The following is a 24715-nucleotide window of genomic DNA, read 5'->3' as shown; positions in this document are numbered from 1 at the left end:
AATTCTACGGTACTCCTCAAAATGTCCTTAAGGTTCTGAACTGCTAGTTCCCCTATTAATCACCTGACAGACTTCAGTGTCAATCGGTTTATTTTTACAAGGTTGATTGATTCTATAATCTATTCCTGCTGCAATGTGAGGAATTATAGTCTACTTCCCCTTCTTTTCTGGTAATGAAGCAGGAATAGTATATACTTTGGTTCTCTCCCTCTCCCTCCAGAGCTCCACATTCCCAAGAGTTTCTCCCATAAAATTAATACATGTTTGCTGAAATTATACCTCTGGCATCTCTGTAAGAGATTTGAAGTTTAGTGCTATAAGCATGGCTCAATAATTAGGCTCAGTCACAAAGTTAGAAAATAATGCCAACGTTACTTACAGAAGGCATACAAAAATGTAATTCATTAAATATTAGCTGTTCACAAGTAAAGACAGTCCTGTTCTTCCCAGTCATTTAGGAACGTGATAATGCAATTAAAGCTGCAACTATGGAATAGCATTTGACATTGTGAAGATCAGAACAAAAAGGGAAATATTGTCCTAAATTGGTAATTTATGAGTATATGTAATTTCTCATATGGATCAAATTACCGGAACATCTCAGATTATTGAAATTACGATACCAACTTTATTTAGTTTCTCATTTAGTCTCTATGGTACTAAAAGATCCTTTGCATACTGATATTATGAGCCAACACTACCATGTCATTGAATTTTTATTTAAATTCAGTTATCTGTCTGATTGTTCATTTCTTAACATGTTGCCATGCCATTCTTGGCTCTTGGTTTCTTAAAATAACAATTTTAATATGTATTTTAAAGCAAGTGCACATTTAAATGCACATTTAGAAAACACTTTATTTCAAATTTTAAATAGTCACATGCCCATCCTGTTTCGTCTCAAGATTGGAATTTTGAAAAAGTGTATAAAAATGCACAAGAATATTCATTTCTTTGAATAAGTACATATTCGCATAGAGTTTCACCTATTACACACACTGAACTAAATCCAACTGCTTGTCCCAACCAACCAACTAAATCTACTCCTATAACTAAATCCTTATATATATCCCACTGGTTTCAATGGGCCTGATTTAGTGGGGACAAGACATTGGATTTAAGTCACTTCTTAGATCTACACTTTCTATTTATTTATTTATTTATTTATTTACAGCATTTTTACCCCACCTTTCTCACTTGAGGGGAATCTATATTAGTATTAGAATAAAATGAGGACTACAACAACATATTTCACTGATACAGATTTAGAATAAAATCTCAGTTCTGTGGGAGATGACAACTCTCACTGCTTTTTTGACTCCTTCCCCCTCCTCAGGTTAGATCTTAATACAAAAGCATACTACAGCATAGATAATTGGTATGCTGACCTCAATTTGTTCTAGTTTACTAGGTATTCATCATATTTAGCAGAATGCCAATGTAACTGACTTCAAAGAAATCACACACGCAGTACGATAGATTGGCAAATTTCCAGACACCTAATCCACTGTGGGGTAAAAGGAATGACTGACAGCAGTTTAGTCCCAAAAGGAGAAAGCTTCAAATATGAAAAACACCAACCACCACAGTAGTCTTTGTTTCTGAAACTATATTTAGATTCAAATTATAGTATTTTCAAAGTAACAGAAGTTATTTCTGTGGAGCTTTTCTAAAATCCTTGTGTTGTTTTTTTTTCTTCCTTTCACAAGCTGGAAAAGATATTGCTATGTTATATGGGAATTATTTGCAGATGATAGTGTTTCAAGGGGGAAGAGTTTGGAAAAGTAACTATTAGGACCAAAATTCCTACTTCCTGAAAACCTGGCAACAATATCTGGGAGGCTAATACATACCCAGATTGTTTCCCTATAGGGAGCAAGAGTGTGAATGTTATTCCTTTCTTTTCCAAGATCAACACTTTTGATGTTGAGATGGGGGTGAAAGATGAACCATCTTGGAGTTTAAGATCGTCTGGGGAGGCCCAGCTCTCGATTCTGCCTTCTTCGCAGGTGCGATTGGTGGGGACGAGAGACAGGGCCTTCTTGGTGGTGGCCCTCGGCTATGGAGCTCTCTCCCCAGGGATATTAGATCAGCCCCCTCCCTCCTGACCTTCTACAAAAAAGTAAAGATGTGGCTCTTGGCCAAGCCTTTGGAAATCTAGTGCAATAATAGATACGAAAGATGTGTAAATGACTAATGGAACAGCCCCGGACTACGCCTATGGATCATGTGATTTACCTTGTTGTATGGATTCAAAAGCTTTTAATTGCTTTTAATTGTATTTTAGTATTTTATTTTATTTAAATTGTTGTTTAATTGTACTGTGTTTTTAAAAGCATTGAATTATTGCTTATGTTGTGAAGCCGCCTTGAGTCCCCTTCGGAGATGAGAAAGGCGGCGTAAAAGTGCCATAAATAAATAAATAAATAAAATAGTCGTTCCTATGCATTTGCGAGTTTGACTTTTGCAGATTTGATTATTCATGGTACTTTGATCAACTTTCACCAGAAACTGGTCATAGAGTCATGCTGGAGGACCTAGAGATTCCTAGAGATCTAGTCTCCCAGCTAAAAAAATTAGCATTTTTTATTTGCAGATTTTCACTTTTGTGGGGGTCCTTTGATCCCTAATTGTAGCAAATGTGGAGGACTGACTTTAGAAGGATGGCAAAACTTTAGCCTTGATGAGAAATGTGTCCCTACTGTTGTTCCAGTTTAGCCTTCTGAGCCTTCCCAGATAGCTATACTCCATGACACTTTCCCTGCAATTTCCCAGATTTTTATATTTTCCCCATTCTAAAACCTTTCCTAGACCCTGGTTATTATCATCAAAATTTTTAAGCATAAATGGTGGGACATTAAGCCTCACCCTTTCCTATTATCCTACTCAGTACTGGAATATGCCCCCCAAAACCATCTCTGAATTTGAATGCTGACATCAGAAAGAAAGGGGTACCTTACTTGCAGTGTAATATATAGATAAGGTAAAGGTAAAGGTTTCCCCTGACGTTAAGTCCAGTCATGTCTGACTCTGGGGGTTGGTGCTCATCTCCATTTCTAAGGCAAAGAGCCGGCGTTGTCCGTAGACACCTCCAAGGTCACGTGGCCGGCATGACTGCATGGAGTGCCGTTACCTTCCCGCCGGAGTGGTACCTATTGATCTACTCACATTGACATGTTTTCAAACTGCTAGGTTGGCAGAAGCTGGAGCAACAGCAGGCGCTCACTCCGCTCCCAGGATCTTGAACCTGGGACCTTTCGGTCTGCAAGTTCAGCAGCTCAGTGCTTTAACACACTTTGCCACCGGGGCTCCTCGACAAAAGTCGAAGCCTTGACAAAAGTTCAATGTGATAAAGCCCTGATTATGCGAAGTTTCCCACATACAATTAATAAGTCTATGAATTGGTGATATTTCAGTTATCTTCAATCCTGTTTCTTGTTGTGGGGAGAAGCTTAGCTTAGTTAGGAAAGAAATGCAGTCTAGAGAAGCATGATGGCAGAGGGAAGGGGTAGATTGGCCCTGCACTACTCTCCTCTCACCCATAAAACTTTATGGGTTTTTAAATAGTTTTCAATAAAGATATTAGACAATATTTGCAATTTAAAGTATATTATTCTCATGGTATCATTTGCCTTCAGTCTCTTCAAATGTATTATTCTGAAGTCAAATTCAAGGTCGGAAGAAAGAAGAAGGGAGAAAAAAATCCTCTCCAGAACAGACATGGATGGCTGCCAACCTCCAAGAATGCCGCATATGTACCACAGCACTAATAAACTGAATTGTATTAGGCATTACCTAAAGAGGCTGTTAACTTATGAAGATTTCACTCAGTACACTGAACCTCCTTGTCTGATGCACAGCACAATATAACACCTTCAATGCCACATCCATTCTGATAAGCATAATGAGACAGAATTTATTACTGCATATGCAAATTGGTAGATGTCATGATTTTTTTTTTTAAAAAAAAGTAAAAAAACTTTCTTGAAACTTTTTTTCTCTTGTCCCCCTTTGAACTAAAGAATCACAACTGGAATATAGCCTAAATTTGAGTACCAGTGAATCTGCTGACATAATATCCCTGCAATGCTGCAATGATGTATATCAGAATACTGCACTCAAACTATAAGTAAGCATTGTGACCCCTAATAAGGCCACTATTCATCCCATAAATAAAACTAGATTTCCAACATAGGCATTTTTCAAAATTATAATCCAAAGTATTTTGAAAATACCCTCAGGTTTTAGCCACTTGTCACCCTGTTTATTTTAATATCAAATCAAATATAAGGTCTTTGCACACTAGAAAGTTATAGCACTATGATTCCTATGGAATCGTGGAGATTGCAGATTCATGATAGCTTTCTAGTTGACAATTCTCCACCATCGTGCTATAATTGTTGTGAAAAACCCCATGACTGAGAAAAAAAGATCTCCAAGCAAATCTTCTGTATTTTTAAAATTAGGATTCTTTGTTCTTTTGGGCTGCATCTACCTACTGAAATAATCTGGGGTCATCATCATAGTCTATTGCTCATGGCCAAGTATGATTGTCTTCCAAATGTAGGGTCTTGGTCATGGGTCCGTAGGTGATTTTAGAGACCTATTCTTGATCTACATGTTCATTCAGAGTGATGACATTGTTTTCCAGATGGAAGGTGATCCTGACAAGGCTTGGCCTCCCTCTTGATACATTTCTCCCTTTCTCCCTCTATTTGTGCTTCTTCAAATTCCACAGAACTGCTGGTAACAGTTGACCTGGGGTACTGTTATCTGGATACACCATCTGGAATATGATATGGAGCCAAAACCATATTGCAGTCCACACATTCAGCAGACTATGTATTAGCACTGGTGCCCTGTCCTCTTGGGGGGCACTACCATTGTTTTGCTGACCAGCTTCTTGGAAGAACCTTGATGAGAATGTCACTTCGGGTGAGGTCACAACAGGAAACCCAGTCATGTGATCACCAGAAGTGACATAGCCAGGAAAGATCTTCTTGCTGCTTCTGGCCGGTGAAACAATTGTGAGGTCTTTTTATTAGTCTTAGTTTTAACTTTTGGTTATTTGTGGTCCTTTATAAGTTTACATTCATGCTGTTTATTTATTGTTCTGATCTGTTATGTTGTTGTTTTTTCTTTGCTGGCATTAAATGTTTGTTATTTTTTCATGGAAACCACCCTGAGTCCCCTCAGGAGATAGGGCAGGTTACAAATAAATTTGATGATGATGATGATGATGATGATGATGATGATGATGATGATGATGATGATATTTTGGTGTATGGAAACAGATTCACCCTGGATCCAGCCTGATTCAAGTGATTACATATTGAAAACTCTGAGAGTACTTCAAGGCATCCTGGAAGCTCTGGAGTAAAATTCAATTCTTCTTGTGTTGAATTAACAGCTAGAAGCAGTGCTTCTATTGTGAAACTAGTTGGACATCATGTGGACTGCTCACAGAGGGTTCAACATAAGTCTGCTTTATTTAGCCTGTGTAGAAACAGGTCTCAGCCAGTAATATATTGTGCCAAAACTGTTCCGTGATATTTTTGATTCAAAACATGATTCAGGAAAAATAGCATATTTTGCTTTGTGTTTGGTGCTCTTGACTGAGAACTGTCCCTTTCCCAGAAAGAGGGAAACAAGAAGACAACTGTGCTCTGAAGTACCACCTGCATAAATAACCAATTATTTAACTAAAATAAGGACATTTCCTGCACATGAAAGAAAAGCAAACCCTATGCAATTGCTTTGAGGTTAGATAAACTTTGCATTCTGGATGCCTTGGAAGATACAAAGTTTTCATAAAGAAAGTCAGTGCTATTGGGTAGCAATTGCTCAGAACATGACTACAGCATTCTCTCATTACAAGCACAGGGACAAGAATAATTAAGGAGTAGCCTCTGGAGTACCTCTGGGCATATATGGAAAAGATTGCTGTCATAGCCACTAAATTCAGAGGGTCATAAGACCTAAAGGAGAGGAGCATGTGCATGCTCACCTAATCATGCCCATGAAGAACCAAGGAGCAATACTGGAGTCATGAGAGATAGGGATGGAAGGACCTGCTGCAAGATGCATAGACAGTTCACTGTAGAGCTACTCAGAGACATAAGGGGCAAAGAAAGATGCAAACAGAGAAATAGTGTTTTTAATTGGTCCTCACAGGAAGCATTCCTTACTACATAAGCCATAAAACACAGAGGGCACAGAATGAAATGAAGTGTACCCAAGTTGAAGAGTGGAATCCCCTTGACACCAACAAGTTAAGACGTAATTCCATCTATTACACTTAAAAGAGTTATATCATTCGGCTTGGAACATATGGTGGTGAGCCATGGAGCCTTAGCAGAAAAAGATGTGTAGTCCAAAACCAGGCTGCTTGAGAAAGATCTTGGCTCAGCTCTAGCCCCAGACATGAAAACAGGTTAACTTAGAAAGTGTGCAGTTCTAAAAGTACATCTTCTAAAAGTCCTTTGACATGTCCCTTGAGGACTCATTGAGGACTGAACAGCTGATCAGATGGAATAAGATAACACAGTTATAAGTCATGATAGATATCTTTTTCAGAATCAGAGTCAGAGGCTCTGTGTACCAGCTGTGTATGTTTGTATCATACAAAATGATACAATGCAAGAGGGACCTGAAATGTGTTATTTTCAGGTTTATCACAAGCAACTATTTAGCCACTGTATGAACAGAATGTGGACTAGACATGCTTTGACCGTTTTGTTTTAGTTGTATTATCTTTTGGGCTTATTCCCTTAGGAATGCCAACACATTTACCAAAATATGGGGCCTTTTGTGAATATATAGGAACTTGAACATTTCAAAACATTCCAAAGGTGTTGACAGAAAGTTTGTTAAAACTAGTGATTTTCCCCCCTTGATGGAATCACGGGATTTACAAATGGAACCTCACTGGTGGATTCCACAGATCCACACTCAGATTAAGGAATGTAGAAATGAGTATAAAATGAAACCAAAAACAAAGAACTCCCCTACAGCAGGCAGGCTTGCCTAAGGTAAATCTGGATCCAGAGCAACTCACTCCCAATCTGACATTAGCAAATGTAGTGGACAGGCACTTGGACAGAGCTTTATGGCTGGGTAGAAGTGGTGGTGAGACAGGCAAGCCATTCACTTTTGTTGCACCGATTATCACAGGGAAAGAGTGATGGTGGAGCTGTCCATTTAGACAACAGACTGGCTCAAACTGGACATGATCCAGCCATCTATACTGCCTTGAAAGTCTGATATATTCTGGAGTTTTAAGCCAACTCTAGAATATCCTCTGTTTTTGCCTAAAGTGAGGCAAAAGTAGACTATATTCAAAAGCCTGTGTACTGTGAAGACTATAAGGGATCCATTCAGACTGAGTATAGGGTTTTCATTCCATGAAGATAAGCTTTAGATGAGGAGTTGACTAAAGTATTGTAAACTAGGTCTGGATGAAAATAATAGGTGTACAGGTTTGTACCTGTAAGAATACCTGCTTTTCACCTGTAGTCTCCCGGGGTTTTTAATAGCTACAAAGTAAGGAGATGGTGGGAGAAAGCTATGCTTTCTCAGCTTTACTGTAGCTATTAAGAGCCACAGGAGCTCCCTCTAGGTCAAGAATTGGTTTCCCTTGAGGCCGAGAAAAGGTGTCATAGGCTTTATTGGTTCATTTCAAGTGTGTCCCAGTGCAATATAAAATGACAAATTGTGCAAGGAAAAGAGTCAAGGTTACACAAAGCAGATCAGAGCAAACAACCTCTTAAAAGAGCTACACATCTCCCCGCTTTCCCTCTGAGGCCTGGCCTCTGGACCCAGAGAGATTGTCTCTGTCAGGAGTACAGAGCCTGATCTGAAGTAAACTCCCAATAAAATTGTAACCTTTTTTTAAAATGGAAGCTGGTTTTAACTAGAGCCAGTAATGGAAGCAAGTCACAGAATAGATTACATAGTGTCAGAGCAGCAGGGGTTGATATGAGGAAAAGTAGAACTCTAGATGGAGATAAACCCCAATAAGATACAATGCCCAGGGGAATTGAATTTAATAACTTCAGAATAAGGGAGAAGCACTAGTAAAGGGAAACCATACAAGAGATCATTCACTGCTTCAGATTGCAGCATTAAAACTCTTCCATGGATTTACTTGGCCTACATTTCTACATTCAATATATCTCAGTCCAATAAGGTATTTGTGTAAAGCCTGGAAAAGAAAAGAATTTACAGAAAAGAGACATAAAGGAAGTAAAGCATTTAACAAATTCTTTACCTATTGTTATACATACAGGGTTTTCATGAAGTTATTCAAACAAAGGAGATTACATATATACAAATCTTTATATGAAAAATACATTCTGCATATGTTTGTGCATGCAGAACTCGAAAAGCAGTCGGTTGATTAACTTGAAATTTGGACAAAACATTGCATTCCAATATGCATACATTTTTTTTAATAGTAAAATGAGTTTGAGGAAGGGAGAACCGCGGATGATGGGATATGAAGTACATTCAATCACTTCAGCTCCCACAAACCACTATGACTTGTACCAATGATAGATCAGGACCAAACCTGGCACACAGACCCCCCCCCCCCCATGACCCACTTCATGTCCTGGTGCAGTTAGAGGAGAACAAACCACGGATGATGGGATGTGCAGTACCGTCACCCAAATCAGCTCCCACAGACCACTGCGATCCCCACGAATGATGGACATATTTGGCACACAGACACCCCATTATCCACATTACATCCTGGTGCTGATAGAGGAGGATGGCCCACAAATGATGGGATTTGCAGTACCTTTACCCGATTCAGCTCCAACTTCAACAGATCACAGAGATCCACACAAATGACAGACCTGGACAAAACTAGGCAAGAGTTGGGGGTGATTGCCCTGGGAATCCCACTCATTCCGACCAACATGGCGTTTGAGTTCAAATGACTTCAATTACCAATACACCTTGCATTCTCAATGACTATCAATAAAGTGCAGGGGCAATCTTTGCAAGTGTGCAGTTTGAAATTAGAAAACAAATGCTTCTCTTATGGACAACTATATATTGCAGGCTACAGAGTCGGTAAACTCTCTGATCTTAATGTTTATGCAGAAAAAGTCCAACCAAAAATGTAGTCAATCCACTAGCATTACAATAAAAATGATTTTTTTGCGGAAAAAAACCCCTCTTTTCCCTGGGCATCTTGCTGTTAGTCTGTACGGCTGTGCAAACTTTTCATAGCTCATCGTAAGTCAGATCAAATTCATTAGATTTGTACTATGATGCAATATTTGACACGTGGCCATTTTTCGTGCCAAAAAAATTAAGAATCAAAACTTTAGGCTAGTATTTTTTCATAAGTTGCATAAACATCGTACCTCTGTGACACAGTTTTCATTCACAGAGCAATCAAGCATTACTGGGAGGTGAAGCCAAAGGTGTTGCCATATGCTCAGCTAATCAGAGCTGAGGGAGGGAGAGGAGTCAGTGGCGGAGCTTGCTTATTCTTTTTTGGGGGGTGGGGGGGGTGGGCACCTTTTGCCTTATGACCTTCTCACTCCATAAGCGACTCAAGTTGCTCCTGACACGAATATATACGCTGCATTTTAGGGCATCTTTTAGGGTTACTGCCTGGGGTAAATTGCTCTCTGTGTGCTGTGTGTGTTCATAGATCCATTTTTTTCACCCAGCCACAGCTTGCCTTGGCATCATTTTCTAGCACTAGTGTGATCTCTGTGGTGCATAATCCAGCAAAAAAGAAAAGAAAAAAGCACACAACCTGTTGCTTAGCTCAGACACAAGTTGCCTTAACTGTTTTTTTCTAGTGCAGGTTTGATCTCTGTGTGCATAATCCAGCACAAAAGAACACAACCACTTGATTAACCCAAACACAAGTTGCATTAGCTGTTTTTTCTAGTGCTAGTGTGATCTCTGTGACCCTGCACCACCCCACCCCACTCCAGATAGTCATAGCAGCTAAAAAAAAAAAGATTTTTTTCTTGACAAAAAATGAAACCCTTCCCCTAAAATCTGATGTGTTGATCTTTCTGAAATTTGGGGGGGGGGGGGGGGGAGGGAATTATGCCCTGGTTATGTTGTGTAACTTTAGAGAAATTCCAGAACATAGCTCTTGTAGTTTTTTTTAAAAAAATTTTTGGTAAAAACTAAACAGATTCCTCAAAAAACAATAGATGAGTGAAACATTCTGAAACTTGGGAGGGTAACAGTGTTAAACATGTTCTACTGTTGTAGCAAGTGTCACTCCAATGGATTTAAAAAGGAGGGAGAAAGGAGCCTCCCACCTGCAGAATGACTTTAATGAAATAGTAATGAAATTTGTTACTATCGTTTACTAATGATACTTGTCAAAGAAAGACTAGACCAAATTATTATCCTTAGTCCAGCATTCCCTTTACACAAGAATGCCGATGGGAAGTCCATCATCAGCTTATGATTGCAACAAAACCCTAAATTTTGTATTTCCCAGAATCTAATCTATAAAGGCATTCTGCCTGTTACCAAACCATACACACACACACACATCCTTTGTGACTAGTAGTAACCATTAATGCCATGACTTCCCTGAATTTATCCAATCCTCTTTTAAAACCATTCACACTGATAGCCATCATGATATCCTGTAGTAATGAATCTCACTTTCACAATTTACGGTGTGAAGAAGCATTATCTTTTGTCTGTTCTGAGTCTCCCAGCATTCAGCTTTCTATCTAGGCACGCATTGCCGAATAGTGGAACACTGGAACAAATTGCCCCAGGAAATATCCCTCAACTGTCCTTATTTGTCAGGGACAGTCCTAGTTCACCCTCTGTCGCCTCATTTTTGCAGTTGATTTAAACATGTCCCAGTTACTCTCTCATCCTCTTACTTTCCCTTGTCATCCTAAGCTTACTGCAAACTCACTGATACAAATTGAGTCGAAGCTGCAAAAATAGTTTATCAGTGGGGAGAGGAGAGGGCAAAGTCTTATCCTTCCCAGTAAGCGCAGGCAAAAGGAAATGGTTGCAGCTTCTCCTAGCATGTGTGCTTTTTCTCATTACTAAGTGGTGTCCTCTTGACAACACTCTCATGTTGTTTGGCCATTTCCAGCCCCATTTTAACCTGTGAAATGTTTGGAGAAAGCCTTGTCAGATAGCTTGATAGTCATTTAAAAAGGGTAGTCCTGCCTGATACATTTGCAAGAGAGCATAAGCATGAATGAGCTGGAACTCTTTCCAAAATAAAGCCCAGTTGTTGGAACATCTCCTGTCACCACTAAATGATTTCAACAAGAGCTTCATCAAGTTTGGTTTTTGTTTTGTTTTTTCATGTCAGGAGCAAGCGGAGTTGCTTCTGGAGTGAGAGAATTGGCCGTCTGCAAGGACGGTTCATCAAGGTTCATCAAATTTTCTGCATACAAATATTGTATGAGGAGTTCATCTTGCTTGGCTATTACAAGATGTTGCATGTATTTGCATAAAAGGGCACCAACCCAAAACTGCTGCATGGAAGTAATGGTGTCTGTAGGATATCAAGTGCATCAAAAGCAGTAAACTGTGACCCTCAAGCTCCTGTGAAGAGGCAGATGATGCCACATGAAAGAGTCCTTCAAAGATCTTGATGGGAGGTGGGGGGAAAAGCACTGAGAAAATGAAATTCCCCACCACAAAAGACCCCTGCTGTTTCTTCCCAGGGGGACTTCAGATATGCTTTTATGGCAGCCAGGCTTTTAAAGTGTATCTCTCCTTCTGTTATCAAGCTTCAGTAATTGGAAGCAAGCTTGTAATGCTAACAAGCCTAATTGTAAACATTAGCAAGAGAAGCAAAACATACACAACATTCATGATACTGTTCAAACCTGAGGGGAGGCTTAGCACCTCCAGATGACTGAGGGGGCTTTTATATTGCTGAACTTTAAAGACTATGGGTTTATTTCGAAGCACCATATTAAGCTCCTGCATTGTTGTTTTGTGCACCCCCACTTGCTGAAGACACAAAAAAAGGGAGGGAGGGAGGGAGGAGAATGATTTCACTGACAACTAAGCATGAGACTAACAAGAAAATATTTTGTGTTGCCTCAAAAACTTACTAACAAGCATTACATGTCAAACATTTTCGCAGATTCTGGCCCACTTCATGAGATGCAACTGATGAAGTGGGCTAGAGTTCATAAAACCTTATGCCAGGAAAAGTGCTTTATTTGTTAAAGTGCCAGAAAACACCGCATTCGTTTTTCAGCAATGGAATAACATAATTGTCCTTCCTCTTTTGGAAAAAAATTAAACCCAGGAAAGGCAGAATGTAGCATCTGAACAAAACTAGCTAATCTAGACAATATCAAAGGGAGGACCAAATCAGGGCTGGAAAAATATTTGAAAATATCTTAAAAATTGGAAAATGAGAAAAGCCCAATGAGGACAAACCTGGAATGACAAGAAACTTTTCCGCAAAGTTGTTCCTATGAGAAATGTGGGATATGAAAGGAGTGAGGTAAAGACTAGGAAGCCAGAATGTTATGGGTTGTTGACAAATAGCTGAAAAATTAAAAATGTTTAAACTGCCTTGTGCTTTCAGTATACTCTGTAGTTGAAAGGTTCTCAGTTCTGACAATTGCATGCTGTGATCAATTCTTGTTTCCTGAATAAATCTATCTGAATTTGTTGGGGGAAAAAATCTTAGTGATTCAGGGTTTTTGCTTGTACAGAATCTCCAGATTTGCTTGTGCAGAAAATAGTACAGTAGAGTCTCACTTATGCAACACTCGCTTATCCAACATTCTGGATTATCCAACACATTTTTGTAGTCAATGTTTTCAATACATCGTGATATTTGGTGCTAAATTTGTAAATACAGTAATTACTACATAGCATTACTGCATATTGAACTACTTTTTCTGTCAAATTTGTTGTATAACATGATGTTTTGGTGCTTAATTTGTAAAATCATAACCTAATTTGATGTTTAATAGGCTTTTCCTTAATGCCTCCTTATTATCCAACATATTTGCTTATCCGACATTCTGCCGGCCCGTTTATGTTGGATAAGTGAGACTCTACTGTATTTTTGAGTCACAATACAGAATAATGACACCATCCACTGAAATCTTTGGAGGACCAAGACAAGTCTGAGCAGATGATATCATTGTTCTGTATCTGTCAATGGAGACATTAACAGATTCAGATCCAATGCCTACTACTCCAGTCACTACATGGCCATAGAAAAGGGATTTCTACAATTAAAAGGTGTGTTTGGTGAAGAGATTGGTCATTGTATGAGACTGGCAGAGGTTGTCATCCTCTACAATGACCCAAACATGACATGATAATGTCAATTGGACTGTTTTTTTCAAAATCATATTTATTCCTTTTTAATCATGACAAATTAATTCACAACGGAATATTCAACATTTGAAAAGAAAAGGCAGGCAGGAGAATTATAGATAATATACAATTGGCCCTCCAGATCTATGGATTCTATATCTATTGATTCAACCGCAGCTTGAAAATACCTCCCCCCCCCCAAAAAAAATAACATCCAAAAAGGAATTCTTAATTTTGCCGTTTCAAATAAAGTTTACAATTTTACTAAAAATTATATATAATGGGACTTCAGCATACATACATGCTGGTATTCTGAGGGGAGGGAAGCATTTCCTGGAACCAAACCCTAGGAGATAAGGGTCTGCTGTAATATAAATGTATAGCTTAACGTAAAATTAAACTAAACTATATGAGACTAACCTAAAACTATAAGACATTAATAAAGCACTAGATTATTACAATAAACACAGCCTGAAGAGCTCTGACTCCCCCACTAACTGTAATCAAAAATAAAAATTAATCAATAAAAAATAAAATAGTAATAGAAATAAACATCTACCACTAAAATTTAGCTGAATTCGACTTAGAATTACTAGAAACTAAAACTACAAATTATAACATTATTAGATTTTTAATTGCTTAAAAAGCCAATTAACAGTTTTCCAGTCTTTCAGAAATAAAATCTGTTGGTTTGGGTTTTCAAATGAGCATCAATTTATCAACCTGGACAAATTTCCAAACTTAAAAGCTGATTCTTGGGCAAACACTATTCTTGCAGCTGTTATCACATATAAAAGAAACAATCGGTATTCTCTAGCCAGTTCTTTATCAATAAAACCAAACCAAAAATTCTAGTGATATTGTAAATTCTGCCATTACATTTTTTGCATTAACATATAAATCTTAGATCAATAACCATTCACCTTCTTTCAAGTCCAAGACATGAGAAAACATATCCTTCCTTAACCTGAGAATCTTTGCATTGATTTGAAATATTTGTTGACATTTTTGACAGTCTATCTGATGTTAAATACAATCTATATACATTTTTCTACAAGTAAAATTTACATCTTTATACCCACGCTTTCCCCCATACATCAATTAGCACATTATGCCCCAAATTTTCGGCCCACCTTATTGTGTCTGTTTTTATAAATCAACTAGCGTTGTCCGTAGACTCCTCCAAGGTCATGTGGGATGACTACATGGAGCGGCGTTACCTTCCCGCCAGAGCAGTACCTATTGATGCATTCACATTTGCATGTTTTCGAACTTCTGGGTTGGCAGAAGCTGGGGCTAACAGTGGGGGCTCTCTCCGCTCCCCCAATTCAAACCTGTGGCCTTTCAGTCCAGAAGTTCAGCAGCTCAGCACTTTAACACGCTGCGCCATCAGGGGATATTATTTCCTAAATGTTGTGAATATACAATATTTCTGATTGGCTTTTTTTGTTTGTTGGAGGCAAGTATGAATGCTGCAATTAGGAAAAATGATTAGGATGTAATGGCCTTGCAGCTTTAAAGCCTGGCTGTTTCCTCCCTGAGTGAATTTTTTGTTGGGAGGTGTTAGCTGGCCCTGATTGTTTCCTGTCTGGAATTCCCTTGTTTTCAGAGTGGTGTTGTTTGCGATATTTTATGTGCTTCTACTGTCTGTGGCCCTGAGAAAACAGAGGATTTTCCAGACTTTGATGATGGGAATACTTTGTTGGGAGGTGTTAGCTGACCCTGATTGTTTCCTGTCTGGAATACCCTTGTTTTCAGAGTGATGTTGTTTGCGATATTTTATGTGCTTCTACTGTCTGTGGCCCTGAGAAAACAGGATTTGCCAGACTTTGATGATGGGAATACTTTGTTGGGAGGTGTTAGCTGGCCCTGATTGTTTCCTGTCTGGAATTCCCCTGTTTATTTACTGTCCTGGTTTTAGAGATTATATTGTTCTGCATTATTCTATCCTAGTAATTATTTCATATTAAAGAAGAATCTCACTTATCCAACATTCGCTTATACAATGTTCTGGATTATCCAACACAGTCTGCCTTTTCATAATCAATGTTTTTGTAGTCAGTGTTTTAAATTCATTGTGATATTTTAGTGGTAAATTTGTAAATACAGTACAGTAGAGTCTCACTTATCCAACATAAACGGGCCGGCAGAACGTTGGATAAGCGAATATGTTGGATAATGAGGAATTAAGGATAACCCTATTAAACATCAAATTAAGTTATGATTTTACAAATTAAGCACCAAAACATCATATTAGACAACAAATTTGTCAGAAAAAGTAGTTCAGTACACAGTAATGCTATATAGTAATTACTGTATTTATGAATTTAGCACCAAAATATCACGATATATTGAAAGCATTGACTACAAAAATGCGTTGGATAATCCAGAACGTTGGATAAGCGAGTGTTGGATAAGTGAGACTCTACTGCAAATACTACATAGCATTACTGCGCATGGAACTACTTTTTCTGTCAAATTTGTTGTATAATATGATGTTTTGGTGCTTAATTTGTATAACGATTACCTAATTTGATGTTTAATTGGCTTTTCCTGAATCCCTTCTTATTATCCAACATATTCACTTATCCTGCCGGCCTGTTTACGTTGGATAAATGAGAGTCTACTATATATTTCTAATCTTATATTATCTGCTCAGAACTGGATTATATGAGGCCCCTTCTTCACAGCTGTATAAAATGCACACTGAAGTGGATTATATGGTAGTGCGGAGTCAAGATAATCCAGTGCAAAGCAGATAATATAAGATTATAAATGGGTTATATAGCTGTGTGGAAGGGCCTTGAGTCTACACTGCCATATAATCCAGTGCAAATTAGATAATCTGTGAAAGAAGTCTAAGTGAGGCCTAAATCTGCCTATTCCCTAACTGAAACCTGGCTGTCCCTTGGTTGCTAGGCAACCAAGTGGGCAGAGATTAGCCCTCTAAACTGGCAGCAATTGGATAAAAAAAATTATTGCTCTCCCTCTAATTAGGACTTTATTTTTCTTTTCTTTTTGTTGTATCAATCTTGAGGCGTGGATGATGGGTTGTGTTGTCAAATTTTGAGGTTGGGGGGCCTGTACTTTTGTTGTTTTGTGAATTGCCGTGATGCCATCACTCTTTTATATATATAGATAATTTATCCATGTTTTCAAAAATAATGTATACACTTTTTAAATTATAGGATCATCACATAAACTGAACTAAGGTCCCATCTACACTGCCATATAATCCAGTTTCAGAATGCATTGAACTCGATGGCAGTGTAGACTTGTATAACCCAATACAGTTCAAACTGCATTATATGGCAGTGTAGATGGGGCCTTAGTTGCACAAAGTAACTAACAGGATGCCAATTATGTATTGCAAGGTGCACTGTTTCATGTTTCTGCTTATCAGTTACATTTCTAATAGGAAATAGTATTTCTGTAATCTCTGGAATTTGATAACAATAACAATTCTGATATCAAAGTTGTATATGACTCATTGATACTGATCTTCACATACAAAAAAGTCTCCACATTCAGAATGTCAGTTTTCCTGATTCAGGGCACGAGGGTCAGTAATAAGTCGAACTGACAACACTGTGACACAAGATTTACAGTCACTCCTCCTCAGTGTGTTTTATAGCTGCTCTATGAGATTTTATTTCAGGGAAGAAGCTACATTGATGAAGAGGTTTAATTGTCTGTCAGTGTGCCTTATGGTGTTGTTGCTACATTGACTTGAAGAAAGAATCCACTCCCTTGGTTTTCCAGGCAACCATCCGGCTTAGGAATGATTCATCATTAGGGCAAGTAGTATGTGAAAAGTTCTCTCTCTCCTCCCCATCATCCTTTCTATCCTTCCTCTGGATCTAATAGACTATCGATTTTCCATCGTCAGAGATCAGACTCCACTTTTACCACTCATTCCTCCGATTAGCTGTCCATTCACTTGAATTCCCTGGACTCTTGACACCTACAGATCTGTCCCTTCAGCTAATCAACACAAAGATAATGACTTCAATTATATTTCGCTTTGAAAATTCCAGCAATGGCATTCCATATATACATGCTGTGACTCTTCCATTGCTTTTCACAAGACTTATTCCTACCTGTGCCCCTCCCCCACTATTTAGCATCTAAATAGCCCTTTTATTTCTTAACTACTGTATTGAAAAAGAATATACTTGCAATTCAAAGCAGGATTAGCTTAGGCATTTGTGTTATTTCTGCCTCGTTTCTACACCTGTACTGTTGAGGAGGCCTGGGTGGTGTAGTGGTTTGACCACTGGACTCTGGAGAGCAGGATTTGAATTTCTGCTTGGTCATAGACACCTATTGAGTGATCTTGGGCAAGTCATACTCTGCCAGCCACAGAAGAAGGCAAAGCCAAACCCTCTCTGAACACAGCATTTTCATCTTATTTTGTTTTTGTTTTGTTTCTTAAAAAAATAAATGAGCTGAAGTTACAACACGAAAGGAAAATAGGCATAGACTCTAGTGAAGACACTAAAAATAGGAGGCACAGATAGTTTCTAGGAGTATTACAACATTTCACCAGTGAGAATATTGGTGAATATTTACAGCACCCACATTGCTGTCTGCAAAGGTGTCCAAAAGAAGTGGGCTCTCCCATCGCTTGTCTACTGTGCTGGTATGAGAACAACCCAAATCCAACCCACAAATGTTTAAAATAAAATCAAAACTTACTGGGCCACCATTATGCCTCTGTGGAGACTTCCTGGCACATACCAACATTGTGCTAGGAGTCGGGGAGAATCGCTCTTGCCCCCTCCCCCCCGATGCAACATTGATATGCTCCAGGAAGCCTCCGGAGAGGCATAATTGTGGTTTTTATTTTGTTTTAAACATTTTAGGGGGGATTTGGGGAGGGGCTGGGGACTGAAGAAGCAAATTGGTCTGTGCAGACTGACCTCTAGGTAGTCCCGGGACTACCCGGGGATCAGTCCCCACAGGCCATACTCCATTAGACCCAAGTCTTCCAGGAAGACCTGTGTCTAATGGAGTAGCTAAATAATTCATGACAATGCAGGGTTTTCCTGCTCTGTCACAAATTATTCCACTTTTACCGGAGGCATCATTTGGTAAAAACCAAGAGCTTGTACATTTTGGGTCCTGTTTGGATGTACCTAGAGAACCATACATGATTAGTGCTTCTAAATTCATGGAAGTCTACCAACATGTGGAGACCAGTAGCAGGAAACTGTATGACATTCAAAATAAGGTCTTCAGCTTCTTTTATCTAGGAAAACATGTCACATAACCACCATGTTAGAGGAATCTGATGCCATCGTTATGGAGCTAGCACCTTTTGGGGAGAAAACTCAAAAGGAAATAGCCATTGGAGCAAGCTCTTTAAAGTGCCCATGGCCGTAAAGGCACAATCAGTACTGACTGCTTTTGAAAGCAGCTAGAAGTTTATTTTGTCCAACCAAGTTATTGGTAACTAATGGTCAATGTAGAAGATGCAGAGAAATTCAAAAACTCTTCCAATCTTCTGTCCCTGGTGGTTCACGACATGGATGGCAGTGAGGAGCATAGCTTCAACACTTCTAGATTCTTTGAAACATTGCTTCAAAGGTTTCCAGCAATGCCAAAAAAAACTAGAGGGAACAATTTGACAGTCTGAAGGATGTTTACCATCACTTAAGAGGAAAGACCTTTTTTAAGATAGAGGAAGGGATGGAGCAGTATAAATAGTGTAGGAAAAATGTATTGGATTGTTTGGCTGGGTATGCACAATTCCCTGGGAAGTTCTACAGATGCAGAGGAAGCAGAGACAATAAAATCTTCCATGTGCATGACGAGTCTTGAAAAATCTTCATGTACAAGTCTGAGATTGCACAGTAAATTATATTTGTTGTTTAAATGAACTTATTATGCATGGATTATATAATTGGACACAAACTGAACATGTGCTGTAACACCTTGTCCTTCTACATCTCCTCACATTTGGTGCTTACAACAATCAGTTTGAAGCAGTGGAACAAAAGGACTCTAACAAAAGTGAATGCCCAGGAGAAAGCCTTCTATAGACAAAAAACTGAAAAGACAGTTTGGCAAAGCTTTAGAAGGTGACAAACAATATGCTTTCTTTTGACTTCTCCACTTTTCACAATAGACTAAAGCTCATTTTATATTCTACCAAGCTGTTTTCTTGTGAGATTTTGTTAAAGAACTAGGGACAAGTTAGCATTCATGCACATTCTGCCTGCCATGTTGTGTTCAGCTCAGGCATTTTGTTGTTAAACTGTTACAATCTAAATAAATGTAATTTTCAGTGTCCTGCCATACAATATTAATTCTATGCACTGTTTGCTGGATATTTTCTTCTTTGTTGAAATGCAATGAAAATTAATAGTTTTAGCATATTTGAAATCTGAATGTCAAATTATGAAAAATGCTGTATAGCAAGCTCATTTTGCTTTTCAAACAACAATCCAGAGATAGTCATGTACGTTTTCTACCATATGGATAGATGTAGATATAGATATTATAGAAACATATCCTGATGATATTGATTTTTTTTTTGCAGGAAAATAGCTCAGGACTTTTCCATGCCAAGTTTTACCAGTAGTACATTACCTGCAGTCTCATTCTAATAATAAACTGTGGTGGAAGCAATTCAACTGTTCCAAAGTTCATTTTTAAATATTTTCCAGTGTCTTTATTACAATGATTATAAACCTATTTTTCCAGTTCTTGCTTGCAAAGTGGTATTATAAATCAAGCATCCTTAGTGGATTCATTTTTAATATTTATAGTTTATTTATATGTTTCCTATTAATCGTTTTCTGTAGTTTTCTTTTTGCTGTATGCCTTCAAGTCACTCCTGTCTTCTGGTGATCTTAAGGCAAACTTATCATAGTTTTCAGGGGCAGAATCTGTCTTCCTCTGAGGCTGGGAGAGTGTTACTGCCCAAGGTCCCCCATTAGGTTTCCCTGGCTAAGGTCTCCAAAGTCCTAATTCAATGCTCAAATCAATGCAAATGTTTTAAGAGTGATGGTGGGGACATGCCTAATTTATGTAAGTTTATAATAGAAATTTAGGTCCAGTGGCATCATAGCCATCCCTTAAAGGATATGCTCCACATGCACTGGGTCCTGTTAACAAGCAGTTCCAGGGAGAGACAAGTTTATAATGCTATATGGGTCCTTGCTCATTGGCCACTCAGTGATAATAATAATAAACATTATTTTTATCCCGCTCTATCCCGCCGAGGGGACTAAGAAACAACAGAAAATTGGCAAACATTCAGTGCCGTCATAACACAACAAAACAGATCAAATCATAAACAATAAACAACATCAGGTGTACTTATAGAACAACTAGAATTACAAAATTAGAAATTTAAATATATAAATCAAACATTTAGGACATGTTTACTAATAGATCTAATAATAGTAAAAAGTTAAAATGAAAAATGGTAGTTTGCAAACAAGTCAACAGGGCTGAGGTAGTGTCTGAGTCAGAGTATGTAGGGTGCTGGCCGAATTGGAATTATTATATTGCACAATTCCACAAGTTAAAAAGGATCTATATGGGTCTAGTTACCATTCCCCTTCCACACCTGCCTCCTGATTCCCTCCCCATAATGTCCATCCCCATTCTTTATGCCCTCACAGAGATTCCCAGATCCCACAATTAAGGAGTCCCTTGGATACTGTTTAGACACAGGAATACAACACAGGTCTTTATGGGGGGGGGGGTGTAAAGTGGGTTTATGAGTTACTTGGGGAGGCAGATGGGGGTGTTTTTTTCATGATTGCAAGATGTCTTTATCTATTTTGGTAAAGGTCCTATAGCGCCAAGGCGTTATTGATTGGCTTAACATAGGTGGATTGCACATAAACCCAGAGCCTCAAGCTTGTCTAGTCCACAGGCCTTGCCCGACCCACCCTGACCCAGAACCCAGACCCAAACTAAAATAGCCCAACCCACCCTGAACCTCAAAAGACCCCTCAAGACCCAAAAAATCCTTGCAAAGGTGATGGTTGTTTTATCTGCTGCTGGCTTCAGGTGAGATTGCACAGCTGTGGGGGCCATACCCAGTATGTTAGGTGAGGCTGGCTCCAGGCAGAAGTACTAAAGTAGAGTTCTCACCCTCTGGCTGTCTCTGCCACTCAGCAAAGTGATGGTACATCACAGATGTCTAGAGTCATTGCTGATCAGCACTGCAATCTCAGCCGACAAACAAACTGTAGCAGTACTAGAAATAGGCACAATTTTTCTCTGATGTATTGATCGTGTGGATTGGTCTTAAAGGTCTTCTGACAGGGCAACCTGCCAGCAGAAGAGCCCAAAATGTGGTGGAGAAAGTATAGAAAAAATCAAAACTATACAGTAATGACAGTTCTAAACCCTGTCCAGACAATAAAGTTTCAGCTCCAGAGACTTGGGCTGTGACTATCTGGACCAAATAAAATTGACTCACTTTTCAACTGCTCTGGCAGTCCACACAAAACACAGCTGGATTCATAGTAGAACACTGAATCCAGGAGTTAAGGGGAAATAAGATTTACTCCCTAAATTCCAGGATGCCCCTGAATGATCTTGGCATTTTGGCGCCGTGGATCCAGATAGATTGGATTTGATCCAGTGTCCACACCTCCAGAAAAACCCATGCAGCTCCTTGCAGAGGCTTGCTAGTGACATGACTTCTGGTGAGGTTACGACCAACACATGTGACAAGGAGAAGCAACATTGCTAGCAAGCATCTGTGAGGGAACTCCTTCTGAGAAGCAACACAGCAGTAGCAGTGGTGTCAGGGCCAATGTACACTCAGTCCAGTCAGCTTTCTGGATACCAAAAGTGGTCCAGGAATGCTCTCAGACAGTTCCAGAACTGTTTACCCCAGAATACCTAAGTGTAGACCCAGCCATTACTGGCCCATCAAGCTGGAGAACAGCTTCTCAACCTGGCTAAAAAGGCTAGAGGACCGTATATTTTCCCCATGATTATTTATGTAACCCATGTGAGGTCAGATTATGTTGTTTACATCTGAAAGAGACACTAAACCAAGGGCCCTTTCCCACAATAGAATCATAGCAGTATTATCTCACTTTAACTGGCATCGTTCTATTGTACAGCATCCTGGGATTTGTAATCTAGGTCAAGACATTTAGTGGTTCATCAGACTAAAAATCCCAGCATTCCATACAATGCAGCCATGATAGTTAACTTAAAATCACAGTGCAGTGTGAAAGGGCTCTAAGATTCAAAAGGAAAATGGTGAATGGACCAAAGGGTTAATTAATGCTCCCTTCGGTTTTGATGTAGTAATTCACATTTATAAACATATTATCTTTCATTTTAAAAATGAAAAGAAATGAGAATTTGTCCAGCGGTGGAAAGTACTGGCTGTATTTTAATTTAAAAATGCCCTGTCTCTTTCAACCATTGTCTTTTTCATGTGTCCCTTTCAGAGCTCCTCCCGTGGCCCTATAATTAGCTGGTACTGCTTTGACCAGTCTTTCCAGATTTAGTTTATTATTCTTAATATTGGGACGACCATGTGTGCACTTGATTCATCACCTACAAAGAACCTTCATAACTTCCCCTTAGAATTTGTGCCAGTAATTTTAAAGATTAATTTGTCTTTAATGTCATGCTCTGTTCAAGCTCCTCTTAAAGCTTCTACCTCTGTACCTTTCGCTAAAGAAGTCAATGTCATTCCTTGATGAACCTGCAAATTAATGCCAGACAGCTCACTCCCCTACCTTTTTGATTGTAGGGAATAAGGTAGCACTTAGGTAAAATTGCTGGCTAACTATCATCTATTGTTGAAGGGTCTCTGTTTCACCTTCTGATCTAAATTTTCTACAAGTATAATGATAACCTGGCTATTGAATGCTTCACATTATTATATACTGCAGTGCTGATCAGATTATCATGAATTGCTTACAAAAAGCTTGGGTACATGTTAGACTTCTTGGAATTACTTGTTTGTCTATGACTTTTGCCTTTCTCCTTCCTTCCTTCCTTCCTTCCTTCCTTCCTTCCTTCCTTCCTTCCTTCCTTCCTTCCTTCCTTCCTCAGAGCCGGCCCTAGGTATTTTTCAAGTGTAGGCGAACAGAATTTTGGCGTCCCCCCCCCCCTCAAACCAATCACTGAAAAATAAAAGCGTTGGATAAGCGAAAATGTTGGATAATAAGGAGGGTTTAAGGGAAAGCCTATTAAACATCAAATTACATTAAGATTTTACAAACTAAGCACCAAAACATTATGTTTTACAACAAATCAACAGAAAAAGCAGTCTCGCCTGCACCCCCGTATGTTTTGCACCATAGGCCACTACCTAATTTGCCTCATTGTTGGACCGCCTCTGTCCTTCCTTCCTTCCTTCCTTCCTTCCTTCCTTCCTTCCTTCCTTCCTTCCTTCCTTCCTTCCTTCCTTCCTTCTCCCTCCCTCCCTCCCTCCCTCTCTCCCTCCCGCTCTGTTGGAGATCCTGCACTGAGAAATAGGTTGGACCTCATGGCTCATAGAATCTCTTCCAAATATATGATTCTATGCTTCTTTCTTTCTTCCTGACCAAAATCCTATGATCTTTTGGCCAGAAGAAGATGCAACATAGTTTTTTCACTAGGACAGAGAAAAGGAAAATTGGGTATTTCAATGATCAGATCCAGTTTATTGTATTACCACATGATATACTTTTGAATTATAGCCATGTATTTCCAATAATCCAAGTATATTTTAAAAACCTTTCAAATATCTTCAGAGCCCTTTTTAAAAATGTTTCAACTACTATGAGATTATTTGCCCTTGAACAGAAGCCCAAATGCCAATGTGTTGTTGATCTTATAGTCTTAGTTACAGGAATAATAACAAAATAAATAAATATTCCAACAATTGGACAAAAAGTTATATTTTGCAAAGTAAGAATTATGTTTTCCAGCAAAAAAATTGTATGCGTTGAAAACTTTGTGGTTGGAATTGGTAATGATACCAGTGGTTTTATCCAATATAAACTTGCAGAAGGGATTTGCACATGTGATGTCATTATGCTTGACTGTACCTATGCATATGGATGTGAGTACATACCGCACACCAATTTAAATCTTATTCACACATGAATGCATATTGCCCATGTAGACATACCATAGATATTTGGTTGCACATTAGGTTACATACATCACAATTCATTATCAACTTGGCACTGTGCAAGTGCTGTGTAACTATGAGCATACACATAATCTTCTCAAAGTAGTATCCCAGAGTTCATCCAGACAAGCCCAAAAACTGGGACCTGTCTCGGTTTTTACCGGAGGCATCCAAATGATGCCTCTGGTAAAAATGCATTAATTCAGAACAAACCAGGGTTTCCTAAAAGTAATTTAAAAACAGGTTAACCCATCAAAATGTGGGGAAACTTTTGCACTTTTGCCCAGC

At 38.8% G+C, this 24715-nt stretch overlaps 2 protein-coding genes across 9 annotated transcripts in view; one reads left to right on the top strand and one right to left on the bottom strand.

Annotated features, from left to right (window-relative positions):
• The window catches only part of nlgn1 (neuroligin 1), an 816109-nt gene that overhangs the window by 119347 nt on the left and 672047 nt on the right, over window positions 1–24715 (bottom strand). The gene's annotated exons all lie outside the window — the stretch shown is intronic.
• LOC134298055 (uncharacterized) overlaps window positions 5644–24715 on the top strand; it is a 324686-nt gene continuing 305614 nt past the window's right edge. Inside the window, exon 1 of the transcript XR_010005036.1 lies at window positions 5644–5661. The gene's annotated coding sequence lies outside the window, so the exon portion shown is untranslated. The remainder of the gene's footprint in view (window positions 5662–24715) is intronic.

Source organism: Anolis carolinensis, chromosome 3 (assembly GCF_035594765.1).
Source record: "Anolis carolinensis isolate JA03-04 chromosome 3, rAnoCar3.1.pri, whole genome shotgun sequence".
Lineage (NCBI taxonomy): Eukaryota > Metazoa > Chordata > Lepidosauria > Squamata > Dactyloidae > Anolis > Anolis carolinensis.
Note: the sequence above shows the minus strand (reverse complement) of the source record. Positions and strands in the feature narration are given on the sequence as shown.